We start from the raw sequence: 18,475 nt of genomic DNA, 5'->3' as shown, positions 1-18,475 counted from the left end.
TATATTCAATTGAAAAAAGGTTAGGCATTTTGCTAGTATAATCTAAGAGTTACAGTTTTAATAGCTTGAGTTCGTAAAAATTAGAGGAGATAAATATATATTCATAAGCAAGGGATTTTTCAAGTTTTTAAAGTTACTCTTTTCTTTTCTTTCTTTTTTTTTTTTTTTTTTGGTGCTAGAGATTGAACCCAAGAATTTATGAATGCTAGGCAACACTCTTTCACTGAACTACATTTCTAGACCCCAAAATTAACTTTAAGGACATATGCTGAAGCTAATTACTTTAATCACATTCACTATGTAGATATAGATCATACCCAATTTTCCATTGTGTTTCCAATTTATATTTAAACCATAAAAATTGTCAACTATCTAGCTAAATGTCTAAATGATGCCTTTATAAAGGGTTTCATGTATATACTTTTTAAAATAGGACATGTTTTTGTCTCAAAATTGGGGGATACAAAGTTTGTTTGGAAATATGTCTATTAATCCAGATAGGATAAATATTTTATTTGTGTGTTCTATCTATAGAGTAGAAATTATGGTAACAAGACTTGGAAATGGGCATTGGTTTAACTCCTGGCTTTCTCACTTTCTACTTCAGATAAATCATTTCACCTCTCTGAGCTTTGGTTTCATCAGTGGCATGACAATGATAAGTGCTTTTTCTTCCTTATATCATGAAATTTTTGTGAAAAGTAAATGAATTTAATAAACCATATGGAATATGATCAATTGCCTTGGAAACAATCCTCAGCTCAACAGTGTTGAGATGTGAGGTAATTAAATCATGAGGGCTGTGTCCTTATCAATGGATGAATGCTTAGATTAATGTCCTCATCAAAGGAGAGAGTTAGTTATTGAGAAAGTGGATTTGTTACAAAAGTGAGTTTGGCACTCTCACATCTTCTGCTATGGGATGACACAATATGAATGTCCTCACCCTATGTTGATGCTGTGCTCTTGGACCGGCCAGCCTGCAGAAACATGAGCCACACAAATTTCTTTTCAATTATAAATACATAGTGGTAATCTGTTATCGCAGCAGAAAATAGACAATGGTATATAGGTATTTATATCTATATCTATATATATGCTAAATCAGGAAAAATACTGACATATTCAAAATTTGTAAAATTAGACTGCCCATATAACTCTTGACCAAAAAACTTATGATTTAACCAGATTTTATATGTATATGAGCATATATACATATATGCATATATACATATATGTGCACATATATTATAACATATGAGTGTGTTGTGTGTGCTCATGCACAGTGCGCAGCAGTCCTGGGGTTTGAACTCACAGCTTGGGCACTGTCCTTGAGCTTTTTTGCTCATAACTTGCATTCTACTTCCATATTTTTGGTGTTTAGCGATAAGAGTCTCTGGTACTTTTCTGCCTGGGCTGGTTTCAAACCTCAATCTTCAGATTTCAGCTTCCTAGGTAGCTAGGATTACAGGCATGAGCCACCAGTGCACAGCTCGTGTGTGTGTGTGTGTGTGTGTGTGTGTGTGTGTGTGTGTGTGTGTGACTAGTGTACAGCTCGTGTGTGTGTGTGCCACCAGTGTACAGCTCGTGTGTGTGTGTGTGTGTGTGTGTGTGTGTGTGTAACATTTGCCAGTCCTGGGGCCTGAACTCTGGGCCTGGGCATTATCCCTGAACTTCTTTTTTTGCTCAAGGCTAGCACTCTACCACTTGAACCACAGCACTACTTCAGGCTCTTTCTGTGTATGTGATACTAAGGAATTGAACCCAAGGCTTTATGCATGCAAGGCAAGCGTTCTACTACTAAGCCACATTCCCAGCCCAGTAACATTAATAATACATGTCAATGAAATTAGTATTCAGTTTTTATCCTCTACTATTCAAAATGGAAAATCTTTTCTCTAAAATGGTGCCTGAGAAGGAAGCTTTATTATTTTTTGAGACAGGGTTTCTATGTATTCCAGGCTTGCCTTGAACTCATAACTCTACTGCCTCTGGAGTGCTAGGATTATAGAAGCATATCAGGCCTGGGTAATTTTTTATTTTTTTATTTTTGGTGCTGATTTTGGGGCTGGAACTCAAGGCTTTGTTGCTTTCCCTGAGCTTCCTTTGCTCAAGGTTAGCACTTTACCAGTTAAGGCACAGCTTCACTTCAGATTTTTTGGTGGTTAACTGGAGATGTCTCATGAACTTTCTTGCCCAGGCTGGTTTCACACAACCATCCTCAGATCACAGCCTCCTAAGTAGCAAGGTTTACAAGTGTGAGCTAGCAGTGCCTGGCTGCTTATTTTTTTATACTATAATACATCCTGTTTTATTAGTAGTTCTTTTATTAAAACCTTAGAAGTGGTTACTGGCATACCAACCTAAGAGAGATCACTTCTGACAGGGAGAAATTTGATTAAATGGCAGTTATAGGACCTGAATGACTTCTCTTGGTAACTTGTTCAGAAAGTGAGACCAGTATTTATTAGAGAATTTGTTTTATGGAAGATGAGTATCTAGTCTAGGTAATAATTACCAATCATCTGGTAACAAAGCAAATATGTTTTTGAATGTTTGAATCCTATTATTTGCAACTTTACCTTCATGCTATTACAGACTCACCTACTTAAATGGGTCAGACAGCACAGGTTGTTCCTCTAGTTTCTGCTTTGTTTCTCAGTTAATAGACCAATCACAGTGTATATACCACAACCTCAAATAAAAGAGAACCATTTTTATGAGGAAGTTAGTTTAAGACTTACTTCTTACCGTGAATTATCTCCAAAATATAATTTAAAAGAAAACTACTATAAAAATGAGTACAAATATGGGAAAACTAGTTTATGACTAGGTATATTGATTTTTTTCTGAGCAAAACAATTTCATGAAACACTAAAGAATCCAAGATACAGTTAGAAAAACGTTGGGGCTGGGAAGGTGGCTCAGTGGTAGAGTGCTTGCCTTGTATGCATGAGGCCCTGGGTTTGATTCCTCAGCACCACATAAATAGAAAAAGCCAGAAGTGGTGCTGAGGCTCAAGCGGTAGAGCACTAGCCTTGAGCTGAAGAGCTGAGAGACAGCGCCCAAACCCTGAGTTCAAGCCCCACGACCGACAAAAAAACGTAGATACTCCAGGGAATGGAAATCCAGAATGGTTAATGCCCCCTTAGCATAGAGCAGAATTAACTTGTTTCTTTGGTCTAGAAAATGGTTCAGTGAATGCTTGTCTGGGATGTTGGGAGAAGCATGTGGAAGCCTGAAGTTCAACATCATTTCTTGAGTCAAATTAGTAAAGGTCAAACTCAAAACCTGATCCAAAAAGCCTAAAGTTCAAGTGTGTTTTATAATACAAATAAAACTGCATTTTAAAGCAAGTCCACATTAGGGTCAAATCTAAGGCTTCTCAGATCACAGGACTTTCTCACTTTCTATATTGGGTTTTTATGAGAAAAATCAAAGGGGAAGTATTAAAATACTGGACTCCCTTAAACTGCTAGGATTAACTTTAAAACTTTTAAAAGTTATCTATAAATAGTTGCACAAAGAGATTTTAAGTCAATTTATGAGTACAATACATCTTAATCAGTGTCACCTTTTCCACCATTCTCTCCCATCTATCCCATCACCACCCATTCCTTTTCAAAAAATAAATAGTAGTTAGAAATTTATTTTAAATTTTGCTAAGACTGATTATTTAAAGTAAATTTACTAAAGTAATAAGCTTTCCTGTTAGGGAAATCACATCCCACCCCACCCCCATCTATTCTGAGTATCAAGAATAAAACAAAAGCCCCCCCTTCTCTCTCATTACTCCTAATCTTATTTGAATAGTCTTATCTATAAACTATATCTGTCAATAGTTGAGAATAACTTCCTTATATAAGCCTGTCAGCAGTTTCTATGTTCAGAGGATCATATTAGGCAGTAAACTCAAACCTGCTAAGTGAACTTTGAAGATAACTATTATTTAAGTTGCTTATCAGTAGGAAATAATAGCTTTTCTTAAATACAGTTCATTTGATGACTCAGTTGTTTACTGTCAATTATGTGCAATTAATGACTGAACCCATTTCAAAAGCAAGGGCTTAATAGCCTGTGGCCTCAAGAGGTGTGCTGCTGTTATTTCCTCAGCTAATTCTCTAAAGAATCTCTGTCTTGCTCAACTGCATGTGTCAAAGATTTAAGTGGACTTTAAGGGATTATAACTCTTCACATATTGAAAGGCTCAAATTCTTTTAGGTTTTCTAAAATAAACAACCCTAGTTCTTTTAGCTTTTCTTATACTTTTTTATGTTTTATAACTCTCATCTTTTCTTTTTCCAAATTCTTCACATTCCTATTTTTCCCAGAATAAGACATGGAACTGTATGAAAGACTGAATGACTCCTTAATATAGTGAGAACATTCACTCCAGCAATTCAGTTCACACTTCTGAATACAACCCTGTATTGTTCATGCACTTGATATTACACTTCATCATTATCACACAAACTCCTTTCATTTCTTAAATTATATTTAAGGAGTTGTCCTGATTACCCTATCGAATTGTTTTGCACCTATGAGTACAAAACATGTTTGCTGAGGCAAATCACTTCAAAAGTAGAGGATGCGCCGGGCACTGGTGGCTCACGCCTGTAATCCTAGCTACTCAGGAGGCTGAGATCTGAGGATCGCGGTTCAAAGCCAGCCCGGGCAGGAGAGACGGTGAGACTCCTATCTCCAATAAACCACCAGAAAACCGGAAGTGGCGCTATAGCTCAAGTGGTAGAGCGCTCGCCTTGAGCTGAAGAGCTGAGGGACAGCGCCCAGGCCCAGAGTTCAAGCCCCACGACCGACAAAAAAAAAAAAAAAAGTAGAGGATGCATATTATAGAGATACTCAAGACAATCTATAGTTCAGAAAGGAAATTTTCAATGACTACTTCTTTATAAAGTAAGAAAAATGTAACTTCATTATTAACAAACATAATGACACATGACACAACACTTGTCAGTTACATGAAGGTATTGACTAAGGTAACCTGAGAAAGATGGGCCTTCTACAAATTGAAAGGGTTGAGGATGCCTTCATCTAAGGTCAGATTTTATAAAAGGAAATCCTTTCGATAGACTGATATATACAGAGATGGGGATTGGTTGTAAAAACTCTTTTTTATCCAGCAAAGTATTGAAGATACTTAAGGTTGATAACATAGATTCTAGCTGGGTATGGTGGTACACACCTGTAATTTGAAAGCACTTGGGAGGAAGAGATAGGAGGATAGAAGTTTGAGGACAGCCTGAGCTACAAAGAGAAGTCCATATCAAAAAAAAAAAAAAAAATCCTAGGTACTTAGAAAGCTGAGATCTGAGAATTGTGGTTCAAAGCCAGTCCAGGGAGAAAAGTTCATGAGACTCTTCCAATCACCTACTAAAAAGCTGAAAGTGGAGCTGTGGCTCAAGTAATAGAGTGCTAGCCTTGGGTGAAAAATTAAGGGACAGTGCCAAGGTCCTGAGCTCACGCCCTAGTACCAGTACACACAAACAGGGCTAGAGCACCTAATGTGACTGAAAAGCCTAGTAAGAGCCCAAAGTCCTGAATTCCAGTTCCAGCACACACACACACACACATGCATACACACATATAAACATACACAATCATAAATCCTGATACACACTGCCTGGGGTGTGGCCATAGTGTTGCCATCACCAACCCTGTGAAAAAAAAGGTACTTAACATTTCTGGGTTCAGTTTCCTCATCTGTAGAGATAATAATAGTATCTACTGATTTCAGTTCTGATGATGAAGTGAGTTAATGCATACAGCTGGCCCTCTGTGAATGCAGGTCCCATATCTGTGGATTTGACTAATTGTGTATTGAAAATATTTGAAAAATATAAGAAGACTCTGTCTATACTGAATGTGTACACTTATCTCTTGTCATTATTCCCTAAACAAAATAACAACTATTTACATATCAGTTACAGTTTTAGATATTATAAGTAACTTAAAGATGATTTAAAGTATATGCAAAGGCGATGCCAGTTTTGAATGCCATCTTATGTAAGAGATTTGAGCATCTGTAAATCTTAGTACACACAGGGTCCTGGTACCAGTCCTCCATGGATACCAAGAGACAACGGTATAAATAAATCTCTTTGTATAGCATCTACCATGGAAATAAGCATTACATAAGCACTAGATGCCATTATAAATGTTTGTCTGACAAAAAAAAAGTCCAAGCAGTCCAAATTTTCTGTACTACTGTCTATGGGCAATGTGCTACATAATAGACATGCCCACATATGTTCACACATGTACACATACATACATACATACATATTTTCTTTAAAGTTTTATCTGTGCATAAGGAACTTACTTCCCTTCACCTCTGTAATTGTGTATGTGTTCATTCTGGGAGACGTGCTTTGGAGAGCATTCTAAAGTATTTGGAAATATTTTCAAATGTGTGATTTTTATTGAAAAACAGAAATATGTATGTATAAATGAGAACAAAAGCCATATTGAACTCTGTATACACTAAAAATTTTGAAATATACTTTTCTATTTATTCAAATATTTTCCAGATAATGAATTTCAGTGGGTCTTAAAATGTGTCTGTTGAAAGATGAAATGCTATGCTTTTCCTTTACAGGATAACAAGGAAAATTGCCATTTTTATACCATGTTCTACAACTGCCTAACAAGACAGAAAACAAAAATGAAGACAATACATTTCCTCCATTTAAATCTAAATGTCTTTTTGAAATATCTTTTTCATATCTTCAACTATTAAAATGAATAATTAGAATAACTAAACTTAGACGTAGACCATCAGTTGACTATATCACCGTGTTAAAACTTTAAACAGTAATGTAATACAAAGTAATAAAACATCAAGTAAAAATTTCATGTTATAGTATTTGATATTGTTTGGCAAAAGACTTTTATACTATTAATAAAATGCTATTACATTATTTTAAATATATTGATAGTTTTACATGTGAATGATTGAAACTTACACTTTACATTGTGTACAAATAGTAACTCAAGTCACCAACCTGTAATTTATTTATTTTTATTTTATTTTTTGTCGGTCATGGGGACTAAACTCTGGGCCTAGGCGCTGTCCCTCAGCTCTTCAGCTCAAGGCTAGCACTCTACCACTTGAGCCACAGCACCACTTCCGGCTTTTTCTGCTTATGTGGTGCTGAGGAATTGAACTCAGGGCCTCGTGCATGCAAGGCAAGCACTCTACCACTGAGCTACCTTCCCAGCCCCCAACCTGTAATTTATATGTGTTGTGCTTGGATCTTCTGAGTCAAGAGACTCTCCCCCAACCCCACTTGGGCCACTGGAATAGTTGAGACTAAAGGCATGAACTACCATTCGCAGCTTTCAGAAACTTTTTGCCCTCTTTGGTGCCAGTCCTAGAATTTGCACTAAGGCCCTGAATTGTCTCTGAGCTTTATTGTTCAACACTAGTACTCTACCACTTGAACCACAGCTCCACTTCCAGTTTTTATTGGTGCTTACTTGTAGATAAGAGTATCATGGACTTTCCTGCCCAGGCTGGCTTTGAATCAGGATCCTCAGATCTCAGATTCCTGAGTAGCTAGGATTACAGGTATGAGCCACCAGTGCCCAACCTGAAACTTTTTTTTTTTTTTTTGGTTGGTCATGGGGCCTGAACTGTGGGCCTGGGTGCTGTCCTTCAGCTCAAGGCTAGTGCTCTACCGCTTGAGCCACAGTGCCACTTCTGGCTTTTTCTGCTTATGTGGTGCTGAGAAATCAAACCCAGGGCCTCATGCATGCAAGACAAGCATTCTACCACTAAGCCACCTTCCCAGCCCCTGAAACATTTTTTGTATATATCTTTTATTGTAAAAATACTGTACAGAGGGGTTACAGTTACATGAGTAAGGTAATGAGTACATTTCCTATCAAGCATTGTTACCTCCTCCTTTGTTTTTCTCCTACCATCCCTTCTCTCCCCACCTCCCCAACTTCTCCCTTCACACCCCTCGAAGTTGTAAAGTTCGTTTTCAACATAGTGTCTTAGACATCTTGTTGTTACAATGAGTCATCCTGTAACCTTATTTCAGCATTTTGTTATTTCCCTTCCCCTCCAAAAAATTAGAAAACTGTATATACAAGATTCAGGGCACCAGAATCAAATACAGTGAAAACAGGGGTTATACCATGGGGGAAGAACATACAAAAGAAACAAAATGTTTTTAATGTACTTATAATGTACCCTAAAACATTTTTAAAAGATAGAGTGCATGTTCACAAAGCATGTTCTTAGTTATCTTCCACATCCTCATTCCTTAGTTTCATGGCATCCAACAATGCAATGCTTTTTATTCTCTTCTTTTAATAACTGCTGAGAATCTAGTTGTGCCAGGTACTGTACTAGTTTCAAAGAGGTAGAAATTAAAACTGTACTTAATACCATTTATGAAACATATAATAAGGAACTATTCTCACAACTAAGGTGTTTCTCTGCCTCTTTCCTCCAACTCTCCTTACAGACCTTTAAATAGCTAACCATCCATGGTAGATGTGGATTTGAATTTGAAACACCCACTTCATTTTTATCTAGTTCAAATGAATCATTATGATTTATTTTCTCTCCTGGATATCTGCAAGGTGCTTTTATGATAACCAAATGTATATAAACATTATTGACTCAATCAACATTTCCTTTGCAAGGCACCCTGCCAAGGTTCAAAGATGAAGATGCTCTGTGCTTGTGAGGTTTTTATGTCCTTGATGTAATGTGAGAAAATGAAAAATGAGGAAAGCACCTACATACTCTGTAGATTGCTTCCCCAGCCTGGCACTGTACTACTTGAAAGTTTTACAAGCATTTTATTTGACAGCAGCCACTTCTTTCAGATTTGATTTCCATCTGTGACTGACATAAGTTACATTTTATTGTTTTACTCTGGAGAACAACCATCTGAAAAATACTACTGGCAACTAAGATCACAGCAGTGAGAATTCTTGGAGTGGAATTCTTGGAGGAGTTCTGTTGTTGTTTCAGTGCTGGGGATTGAATAAAGGGCCTTGTTCACTAAAGTGGATCTCATACTTCATAAACAGTAATGAAAAAGTAGTGGTTTGAGAGGTATTCAAAACAAGAAATCAGAACACATGACTTCCTAGTGTCTTGTTTACTTTTGAACTCTGCAAATAAGCAAAGTCAAAGCTCACGGCCATAGGAGAACTTATAGATTAACTTTTTCTTTTCATTTTCCTTTTTTTAAGTCTTTGCTTCCTCTTTGGAAACAGTCTGTAGCTCAAGCTGTTCTCATATTCTCCAAGTTCTTACCTCAGCCTTCCTAGTGCTACGATTGCAGGCATGCACTACCATGTCTAGCCTGCTTCACTTATTTTATTTTTTAGGATATATTATAGGGATCTGAAGTCAGGGCCTTGAGATTGCTAGGCTAGCGTGATATTACTGAGCCATGCCTGCATCCCTGTTTTTCACTGATTATTTTTAGAATGTGGTCTTGCTTCCCATCCAGGTGTGCACTGGAGCCATGACCTGCCTACCTGAAGGCTTCCTGTCATCACTGGGACTGCAGGTTTGAAGTCCCTCTCCCTGCCCCCCACCCCATCCAGCTTCCCCCTGTGGAGATGATGTCTTACAGACTTTTCTGACTGGATTGACCTAGAACATCAGTCTTCCCAATCTCAACCTCCTACTCAGTTTGGGATGACAAGAACATATCACTGCACCCAGCTATGGATTGGATTGAGAAGGTGGTCTCAATAAATTTCTCTGTCAAGGCTGACTTCCAACTGTGATCCTCCTATTCTCATCTTCCCAAGAACCTAAGACCACAAGCATGAACCACCAGTAGCTGACCTAGTTTAATATTTTTTTTGCCCTGCTGATCTTGGGGCTTTAACTCAGGGGCTGGGTGCTGTCCCTGAGCTTTTGTGCTCAAGGATAGCCTACCACCTTGAGCCACAGCTCCACTTCTGGTTTTCCAATTTTAATTGAAGAGAGAAGTCTTAGGGACATTCCTGTTCCGGCTGGCTTTCAACCGAGATCCTCAGATATCCACCTCCTGAGTAGCTAGGATTACAGGAGTGAGCCACCAGCACCCAGCTTAGTTTAATTTTTAAAATCAAACAATGCTAAAATTTCAGGAATTTATTGTGGCTCAGTGCCAGTGGCTCATGCCTGTAATCCTGGCTACTCAGGAGACTGAGATCTGAGGACTGCAATTTGAATCCAGCCTGGCCAAGAAAGTCCATGAGACTCTTATCTCCAAAAACTAGCAAAAAGTCAGCTGTGGCTCAAAAGTGGCAGTACACTGTCCTTGAGTGAAAAAAATCTAAGGGACAGAGCACTTCTGAATGTATTTAATTACATGGCAAAGAATTAAAGTTGCAATGAAATTAGTTTTGTTAAACAGCTGACTTTTTTCTCTTAAGAAAAATGTTGTATTCCTCTTTCACTTTGAAATTGGAAGAGGGATGTGAAAAAAAAGGAGTGTGTGTGTGTGTGTGTGTGTGTGTGTGTGTGTGTGTGTGCAGGGGGACAGTTGAGGATTGGGGTAGGAGAGTAATTGTTTATCGATGAGTTGTAGCATGCAGGAAGCCCTGGTTTGATCCTGAGCACTACAAAAAAGAAATGAAATGAGGAGAGCGAATGAATGAGCAAGTGAGCCAGAGAAAGAGAGAGAAAGGAGAGAGAGAGACAGAGAGAGAGGGAGGAAGGGAGGGAGACAGAGACAGAGAGAGACTGAGAGAGAGAAACAGAAAAAGACAGAGACAGAGAGACAGAAAGAGACAGTGAGAGAGACAGAGAGAGAGAGAGAGAGGACTATGGGAGAATGGCCAGAATTGATGCCTTTCAAGGTAGAGAATGGGGTCAAAAGTGAAGAAAAGTGAAAAGGCCTTAAAAGCTAGGAAAGTCAAGGAAATAACTTCACTAGTAGAGCTTCTAAAATAGGAATGCAGCTCAGCCAACACTTTGATTTTAATCTAAGACCACCCATGTCAGATTTCAAATTATAGAGCCATAGAAACTTCTGAATGTATAATGTTACCACAGCAAATAATAAAAAACCTAATATGTATATGTACAGATACAGTAACATTATAGAAGAAATCGAATAAGACGTGGAAAATATTCATTCAAAATGATTCTATATCAAAAAGAGAAAAGTACAGTTAAAACTTACTCATAGCGCTGGGAAGGTGGCTCAGTGGTAGAGTGGTAGAGTGCATGAAGCCTTGAGTTCGATTCCTCAGCACCACACACACAGAAAGAGCTGGAAGTGGAGCTATGGCTCAAGTGGTAGAGCGCTAGCCTTGAGCAGAAGAGCTGACAGCACCCAGGCCCAGGGTTTAAGCCCCCAACTGACTAAAAACAAAACAAAAACAAAATCAAAAACAAGCTTACACATATTTGATTCTGAGTGTGGTGGTACAACCCTTGAATCCCACTACTCAGGAGTGTGAGGAAGCATATTGTGCTTAAGACAGCTGGGGTTACCTGGATGGACAAAAATAAAAAATAAAAAAACCCAAATCTATATCCCTAAAACAAAACATATATAAAGTAGGAATCTCTGATTTTGAAAAATAGAAATATTTTTAAATCCACAAGAGGGCTGTGGGTGTAGCTCCATAGTAGAGCACTTTCTTAGCACATGCAAGGTATGATCCCCAGCTCAATTTAAAAAAAAAAGAATTCATGTGCAGTGGCTCAAGCCTGTAATCCCAGCTATGAGTGAGGTGGAGATTGGGGACCATGGTTCAGGACCATCCCAGGCATAAAAGTTCCTAAATCCATTTCAACCAATGTCTGGGCATGATGGTGTGTTCCCCTATCATTCCAGCAAGAAAGGAAAGCACAAATAGGAGGAATGCAGTCCAAGCTGGCCTTGACACAAAGCAAGATCCCAATTCAAAACTAACCAACACAAAAAGGGGCTAGAGGCATAGTTCAAATGGTAGAGCAAGCATAAGCAACTTGAACTGTGTGGTGTGGGGTTAGTTACCAATTTTAAATTCTGGCTTAAACCCTAATACTAGAAAAAAGAAGCGGGGGGAGTAGGAGAGAGAAAAGTGAAAGAGGGGGGAGGGGAAGGAAGCAAAGGAGGTACCACTATCGCTACCACCATCACCAACTAGTTTGGGAATTTTCAAGTGCAGGACAGAGTAAAGGAGGAAAGCATGTCATTTACACTTGTAAATGTACATGAGGCAGAAAGTACAGAAATGCCTAAAAGTACAGATATGGCTAAAACTTTATTATATACATGATGATATTGTACATTCTAAACTGCACTACAATGTTAAATTATTTTTAAAAATTTTTGAGTAGTTTTAGGTCACAGCAACATTGGTAAGACTTCACATGCACTTTTGCTCCAATACCACATGCACAGGCAATCCCAATATCAGCATCTGCAAGTGAGTGGGAAATTTATTACAAATGACGAGCCTAAACTGTAACACGCTGTCTGCAGTTAACACTGTGTTAACACTCTTGCCATGGTGCATCCTATGGGTTTGAACAAGCATGTACTCACAGTTATTATGTGATACAGATTAGTTTCACTGCCTTTAAAATTCTTTGTGCTCTACCTACTCATATCCCTTCCTCTGCTCAAGCTTTAGTGTGTGTGTGTGTGTGTGTGTGTGTGTGTGTGTGTGTGTGTGTGTGTGTGTGTGTGTGTGTGTATTACCATCTCTATAGATTTTCTTTTCCTAGAATATTATGTAGTTGGAGCCATACAGTATTTGGCCTTTTCAGATTTGCTTTCATTCACTCAGTAAAATACACTTAAGGGTCCTCTTTTTTTTTTATAACTTGAGAGTTCATTTCTATGTATGTATGTATATGTGTATTCTGTATGTATTTAAAGATCAGGTATTGATAGTGACCTAAAAAGACCTTGAACTTATGATCTTCCTGCTTCAACCTCCTGAGTGCTAGGATTACAAGCACAAATCACCACATCTGGCTCATTTTAGTGCTGAAAAATACTCCACTATCTGGGTAGTACCACATTTTATTTATCAATCACATTGTGAATGCTTCCAACATTCTGGTAGTTTCCAAATTTTAGCAGTTATGAATAGCAGTTCTATAAATGCTCTTGTTCAGGTTTTTGTGTGGACAAAGCATTTATATATACACACACATATATGTCAATTTTTTCAGTCAAATCTTAACAAGCTTTACCAATAGAACATAAAAGATCAAAACATTTTTCAATATGAGAAGAGTTTATCCTCTGAACAGAGAATGAAGCTGGGTATGGTGGTGTACACTTGTAATCACAGCATTCAGTAGACTGAGGCAGGAGAATACTGAGAATAGCCTGAGCTATATAATGAGACCCTATTGGGAGAGAGAGAGAGAGAGAGAGAGAGAGAGAGAGAGAGAGAGAGAGAGAGAAACTTCCACATTATGATTATTATATTAAGAATTAAAAGTTAAAAATTGGTGATCTCAACAAGTATTTTGAGAAATTAACTATTTCATCATCTCCCCCCCATCTTCTCACTGTCCAGCCAACTCCTGACTTCAACAGTTACTATGATGTGGTGAGTCAAGAAACTGTGGCCAAAGAAAGGAACCCTACTGTATTGTTGGTGGGAGTGTAAACGTGTTCAACCACTTTGGAAAGCAGTATGGAGTTTCCTCAAAAGACTCCACATAGAGCTCCCCTATGACCCAGCAATCCCACTTTGGGGCATTTACCCAAATGTTCACAAACAAGACCTCACTAAAGCTATCAGCACAACTATGTTTGTTGCAACATTATTTACATAGCTAAGGAAGCCCCTCAGTAGATGAATGGATATATATATATATATATATATATATATATATATATATATATATATATATATATATATAATGGAATTCTATGCCTCCATCAGAAAGAATGACATGGCCCTATTTGATAGAAGTAGAAAGGCTTGGAAAAAATTATATTAAGTGAAGTAAGCCAGGCCCAAAGAAACATAGGTCCCATTGTTTTCCTTATTTGCAATAACTAGTATATGTCTGGGACAAGCAGAAAAGGTCAAAAGCTATGTACATGTGACCAGATAAGATGATGTTAAGCGAAATGAACCCCAAGATAGGGACACAATTGGTTTTTTCTTTCTTGCTATTGTTTCTAACGTATTCATAATGTACCATGTGATTTTTTTGTTTCTTTGTATATTCCTCCCCCAGGGTATAACCCCTGTTTTCACTGTATTTGATGTTGGTGCCCTGAATCTTGTATATACACTTCTCTAGCTTGGGGGGCAGGGAAGGAAAAAAACAAAATGCTTAAATAGGGATACAGGTTGACCCATTGTAAAAATGAGATGTACAAGATACTATGTTGAAAACAACAAACTTTACAATTTAGCGGGAGGGGGAGGGAGGAGTACAGTTATGGAGGTGGGAAGAAGGGCTGGTAGGTGGAAAACAAAGGAGGAAGTAACAATGCTTGATCGGAAATGTATTCATTACCTTGCTTGTGTAACTGTAACCCCTCTGTATATCATTTTTTACCATAAAAATGTATTTAAAAATAAAAGAAATTGGGGCTGGGAAGGTGGCTCAGTGGTAGAGCGCTTGCCTTGCATGCCTGAGGCCCTGGGTTCGATTCCTCAGCACCACATAAACAAAAAGAAAAAAGCTGGAAGTGGCGCTGTGGCTCAAGTGGTAGAGCGCTAGCCTTGAGCTGAAGAGCTGAGGGACAGCGCCCAGGTACAGAGTTCAGGCCCCATGATCGGACCCAAAAAATAAAAAAATAAAAGAAATTGTGACCAGGTTGCTGGTGTTTGTTTGAATAACAGACCTCTAACAAGAACAGTATGACTTGGGATAAGTTACTTTCCTGAAAAGTGTAACTCCTTTGTGCCTCTTTTTCCATGTCTTAAAATAGGAATCTTATTTTTCAGTACTGGGGGTTGATATCAGCGCCTCACAGTTACTAGGCAGGCACTCTTAACATGGAAATCTTTATTCGTACATACATTGTGGTTAAATGAGTGCATATCCATAAACTCTTAGAAAAATAACTGGTACATAAATGCTTATTAAAATGGATAATATGTGGATTTCTAGTGGGTGTGCTTCTCTCAGAGGGCTGCATGTAATTCAAATGTGGTTGTCTTGTTTAGCCAAGCTGCCAGGGCTTTTGATTTGATTTTACCCATACAAGCAAACAAGCCAGCAAATTATCCCATTGCTATTTCACGGATGATAGAAGACATTGTCACTGAACCAGATCTCTTGCCCATTTCACACTATGCCAACTGCTGAGATAATACAAAAGAGAAAGCTGATTCTTGGACCAGCTGAACATGGAAGGGGAGACTAAGTCTCAATTCCACCTCCCTGAGGCTAGGGTTTGGAGATATCTATGGAATAAAGAAACAGGATTATTTAAGGCAGGAGGAAAGGTGATGGATAGTCAAATAATAGTGGTCTCCACATGCCTTATCAAATTTCATGCCCTTTCATATGGTTCATGTTCAGTAAATGGCAGAGGTACCAAGATCTGAAGGTGGAGTTTTCAGCCTCCTCACCAAAAGGTCAACTATCAGACACTTACCCAACCCCAGGTAAAGTGAGCTTCAAGTGTCTAAAAGCAATTAAGGTAACTATTACCATCATAACTCACATGTTAGAGATATTATATTATGTCCATCAAAGATGGTGGAAGAGGGGCTGGGAAGGTGGCTCAGTGGTAGAACGCTTGCCTTGTATGCCTGAAGCCCTGGGTTCAATTCCTCAGTACCACATAAGCAAAAAGAAAAAAGCTGGAAGTGGCGCTGTGGCTCAAGTGGTAGAGCGCTAGCCTTGAATTGAAGAGCTGAGGGACAGCGCCCAGGCCCAGATTTCAGGCCCCACGACTGGACTCAAAAAAAAAAAAAAAAAAAAGATGGTGGAAGATTAACATTTCCTAGCTGTATGACCTCAAAATTTTAGTGACTGTTGGCAGGGCTAAACAGAGCTCACATGGGTAAGAAGTAAGAGAGAATGGAACATGTAGGGTTTTTGTTTTTTGCTTTTTGTTCTTAACAATTTCTCTCAGAAAAGAGTACAATGGGAGATGAAAATTGGGAGAGAGTAAGGGAAGGGATGACATTGCCCAAAAAGAAATGTACTCTTTTGACTATGTAACTGTAGCCACTCTATATATCATCTTTATAATAATAAAAATATTTTTTAAAAAAGAAAGGGCAGGGCTGAGAAGGTGGCTCAGTGGTAGATTTCTTGCTTTGCATGCATGAGGCCCTGGGTCTGATCCCTCAGCACCACATAAGCAGAAAAAGCCAGAAGTGGCGCTGTGGCTCAAGTGGTAGAGAGCTAGCCTTGAGCTGAAGAGCTGAGGGACAGCGGCCAGGCCCAGAGTTCAGGCCTCATGACCAACAAAAAATAAAAAATAAAATTTAAAAAAAAGAAGAGGCAGTCCCAGAAGACTCAAACCACTATGCAAAGCTGGCGCCCACATGATCTAATCACCCTCACCTCTTAAAGGTTCTACACCTCAGCCCTACCCTTTGGTGACCAAGCTTCCCACATTCACTTTTTTTTTTTTTTTTGCTGGTCATAGGGCCTGAACTCTGGGCGTAGGCGCTGTCCCTCAGCTCTTCAGCTCAAGGATTTAGAGCTCTACCACTTGAGCCACAGCACCACTTCCAGCTTTTTCTGCGTATGTGGTGCTGAGGAATCAAACCCAGGGCCTCATGCATGTGAGGCAAGCACTCTACCACTGAGCCACCTTCCCAGCCCATTAACACATGAACTGTTCTTGGAGAAATTCTACTGTAGCAGCTTGCTTTTCAGAAGAAGGCTGGTATACTTTGTGTCCATCATCTAAGAAAATAGCAGATAATGAGAGTGGAACCTAGAATTAGAAGAGGCCCTTGCCTGAAATTTGGGGTTTAACAAACTTGGGACTAAATTTTGAAGAATTTAGTTTGCTTGAGGGCAGAGTAGGAAAAATGGGTTCTGTGTTGTGCATGAGTAGGAAACAAGGAAGGGAGGAATCCTTTGCTAGCATCAAAGGCTGAAATGCCCACACTGCTTCAGTGAACGAAGTTGTCTAGTTGTTTATTACTCCCAGTATTCATATGTCATCTGATTTGTCTAAACCATTTTGTAAAGTTTCAAAATATTTTTCCTGGTCTCATCTGTACTCCAAGGAATTGAGTCCAATTCTCACCTCACTATTAAAGGAGAAACAGTGCCCCCTGGAGGCCACAGTTGCAATGTTCAGAGACCTCTAGAAGCTGGAAAAACTTGGGGTAGAAAAGTTTCATATAAATATTTAACAAAACCAAAAGAAAATTATCTTAAAATTAAAAGCCTTTAATAAATTGTCATGCTAGTAATTGAAAATATAGAAATACATTGATTTGATAATTATGCATTGTATGTATGTAATGAATTATCAAATGTGCCTCATAAAAATATTCAAATTATGTCTAATCAAATGAACAAAAATTGAGCTGGGTGTGGTGGCAACACCTGTAATCCAGCTACTTAGGAAGCAGAGACAGAAGGATGGCAAGTTCAGGATCACTCTTTGAAAGCTTGAAGGCATCTCAAAATGAAAACATATATCTCAAAAACAAACTATAGACAAAAAGGCTGGGAGTATAGCCTAAGTAAAATAAACAAATGAAAAAAATGGTATTCATATGTTTGGAGATTTTCTTTCTTACCATGGTAAAAAAAATTCCCTAGAGAATCAGTTTAGTCAAAGATGATAGTACATTCCTGTAATCCCAGCACTCAATAAGGAGGTGGGAGGCAAGAGGTTCTTGAGTTAGAAAACAACTTGAGCTGCAGTGTGAACCTTGTCTCATAAAACTAAAAACTAGAATGTAGCTCAGTGGGATAGCATTTGTTTAGCAGGCATAAGGCCCTAGGCATGAAGAGGAGAGGGATGAGAGAGAGACCATCTATGATGGTGGTGATGATGATGATGATGATTTTGAGAGAGGGTCTTACTTACTGTGTATCTCAGGCTGACCTTAAACTCACCATTCTCCTGTTTTAGCCTCCAGGGTGGCTGAAATCACAGTGTATACCACCATCCTGACCATTTCATTGAACTATAAAGAGGTACCTATGTACCTCTGATCATATATTTATCAAAATGAACTTGCATTTTGTGTTTTCCCCCTATGTTTTATCCCCTGTTGTCACTGTATTTGATTTTGGTACCGTGGGTATTGTATATACACTTATCTGAACTAGGGAAGGGAAGGGAAACAAAAAAATGGTGAGACAAAGTGGGGAACCTATACAACAGTGATACTCACAAAACACTACATTGGAAATTATTTGTGCAATGTGAGGGGGGAAAGGGGAGGAAAAAAGGGAGAAAAAGGAGGAAGTTGGTAACAAGATTGACAAGAAACGTACTCACTACCTTACTTATGTAACTATAACCCCTCTGTACATCTCCTTGACAAAATTAAAATAGAAAAAAATGAACTTCCAAAAAATGGGAAA

At 38.5% G+C, this 18,475-nt stretch overlaps 1 long non-coding RNA gene across 1 annotated transcript in view; it reads right to left on the bottom strand.

The window, feature by feature from the left end:
* Positions 1 to 11,323: 11,323 nt before the first annotated feature.
* Positions 11,324 to 18,475, bottom strand: part of LOC138805770 (uncharacterized) — a 32,623-nt gene continuing 25,471 nt past the window's right edge. The window contains exon 3 of the long non-coding RNA XR_011365640.1: positions 11,324 to 11,350. This is a non-coding gene — a long non-coding RNA (uncharacterized lncRNA). The remainder of the gene's footprint in view (positions 11,351 to 18,475) is intronic.

The sequence above is a fragment of the Dipodomys merriami genome, unplaced genomic scaffold (genome assembly GCF_024711535.1).
Source record: "Dipodomys merriami isolate MVZ:Mamm:240054 unplaced genomic scaffold, mDipMer1.0.p SCAF_4, whole genome shotgun sequence".
NCBI lineage: Eukaryota > Metazoa > Chordata > Mammalia > Rodentia > Heteromyidae > Dipodomys > Dipodomys merriami.
The sequence above is the reverse complement of the archived record's forward strand: the minus strand, read 5'-3'. Positions and strand labels throughout refer to the sequence as shown.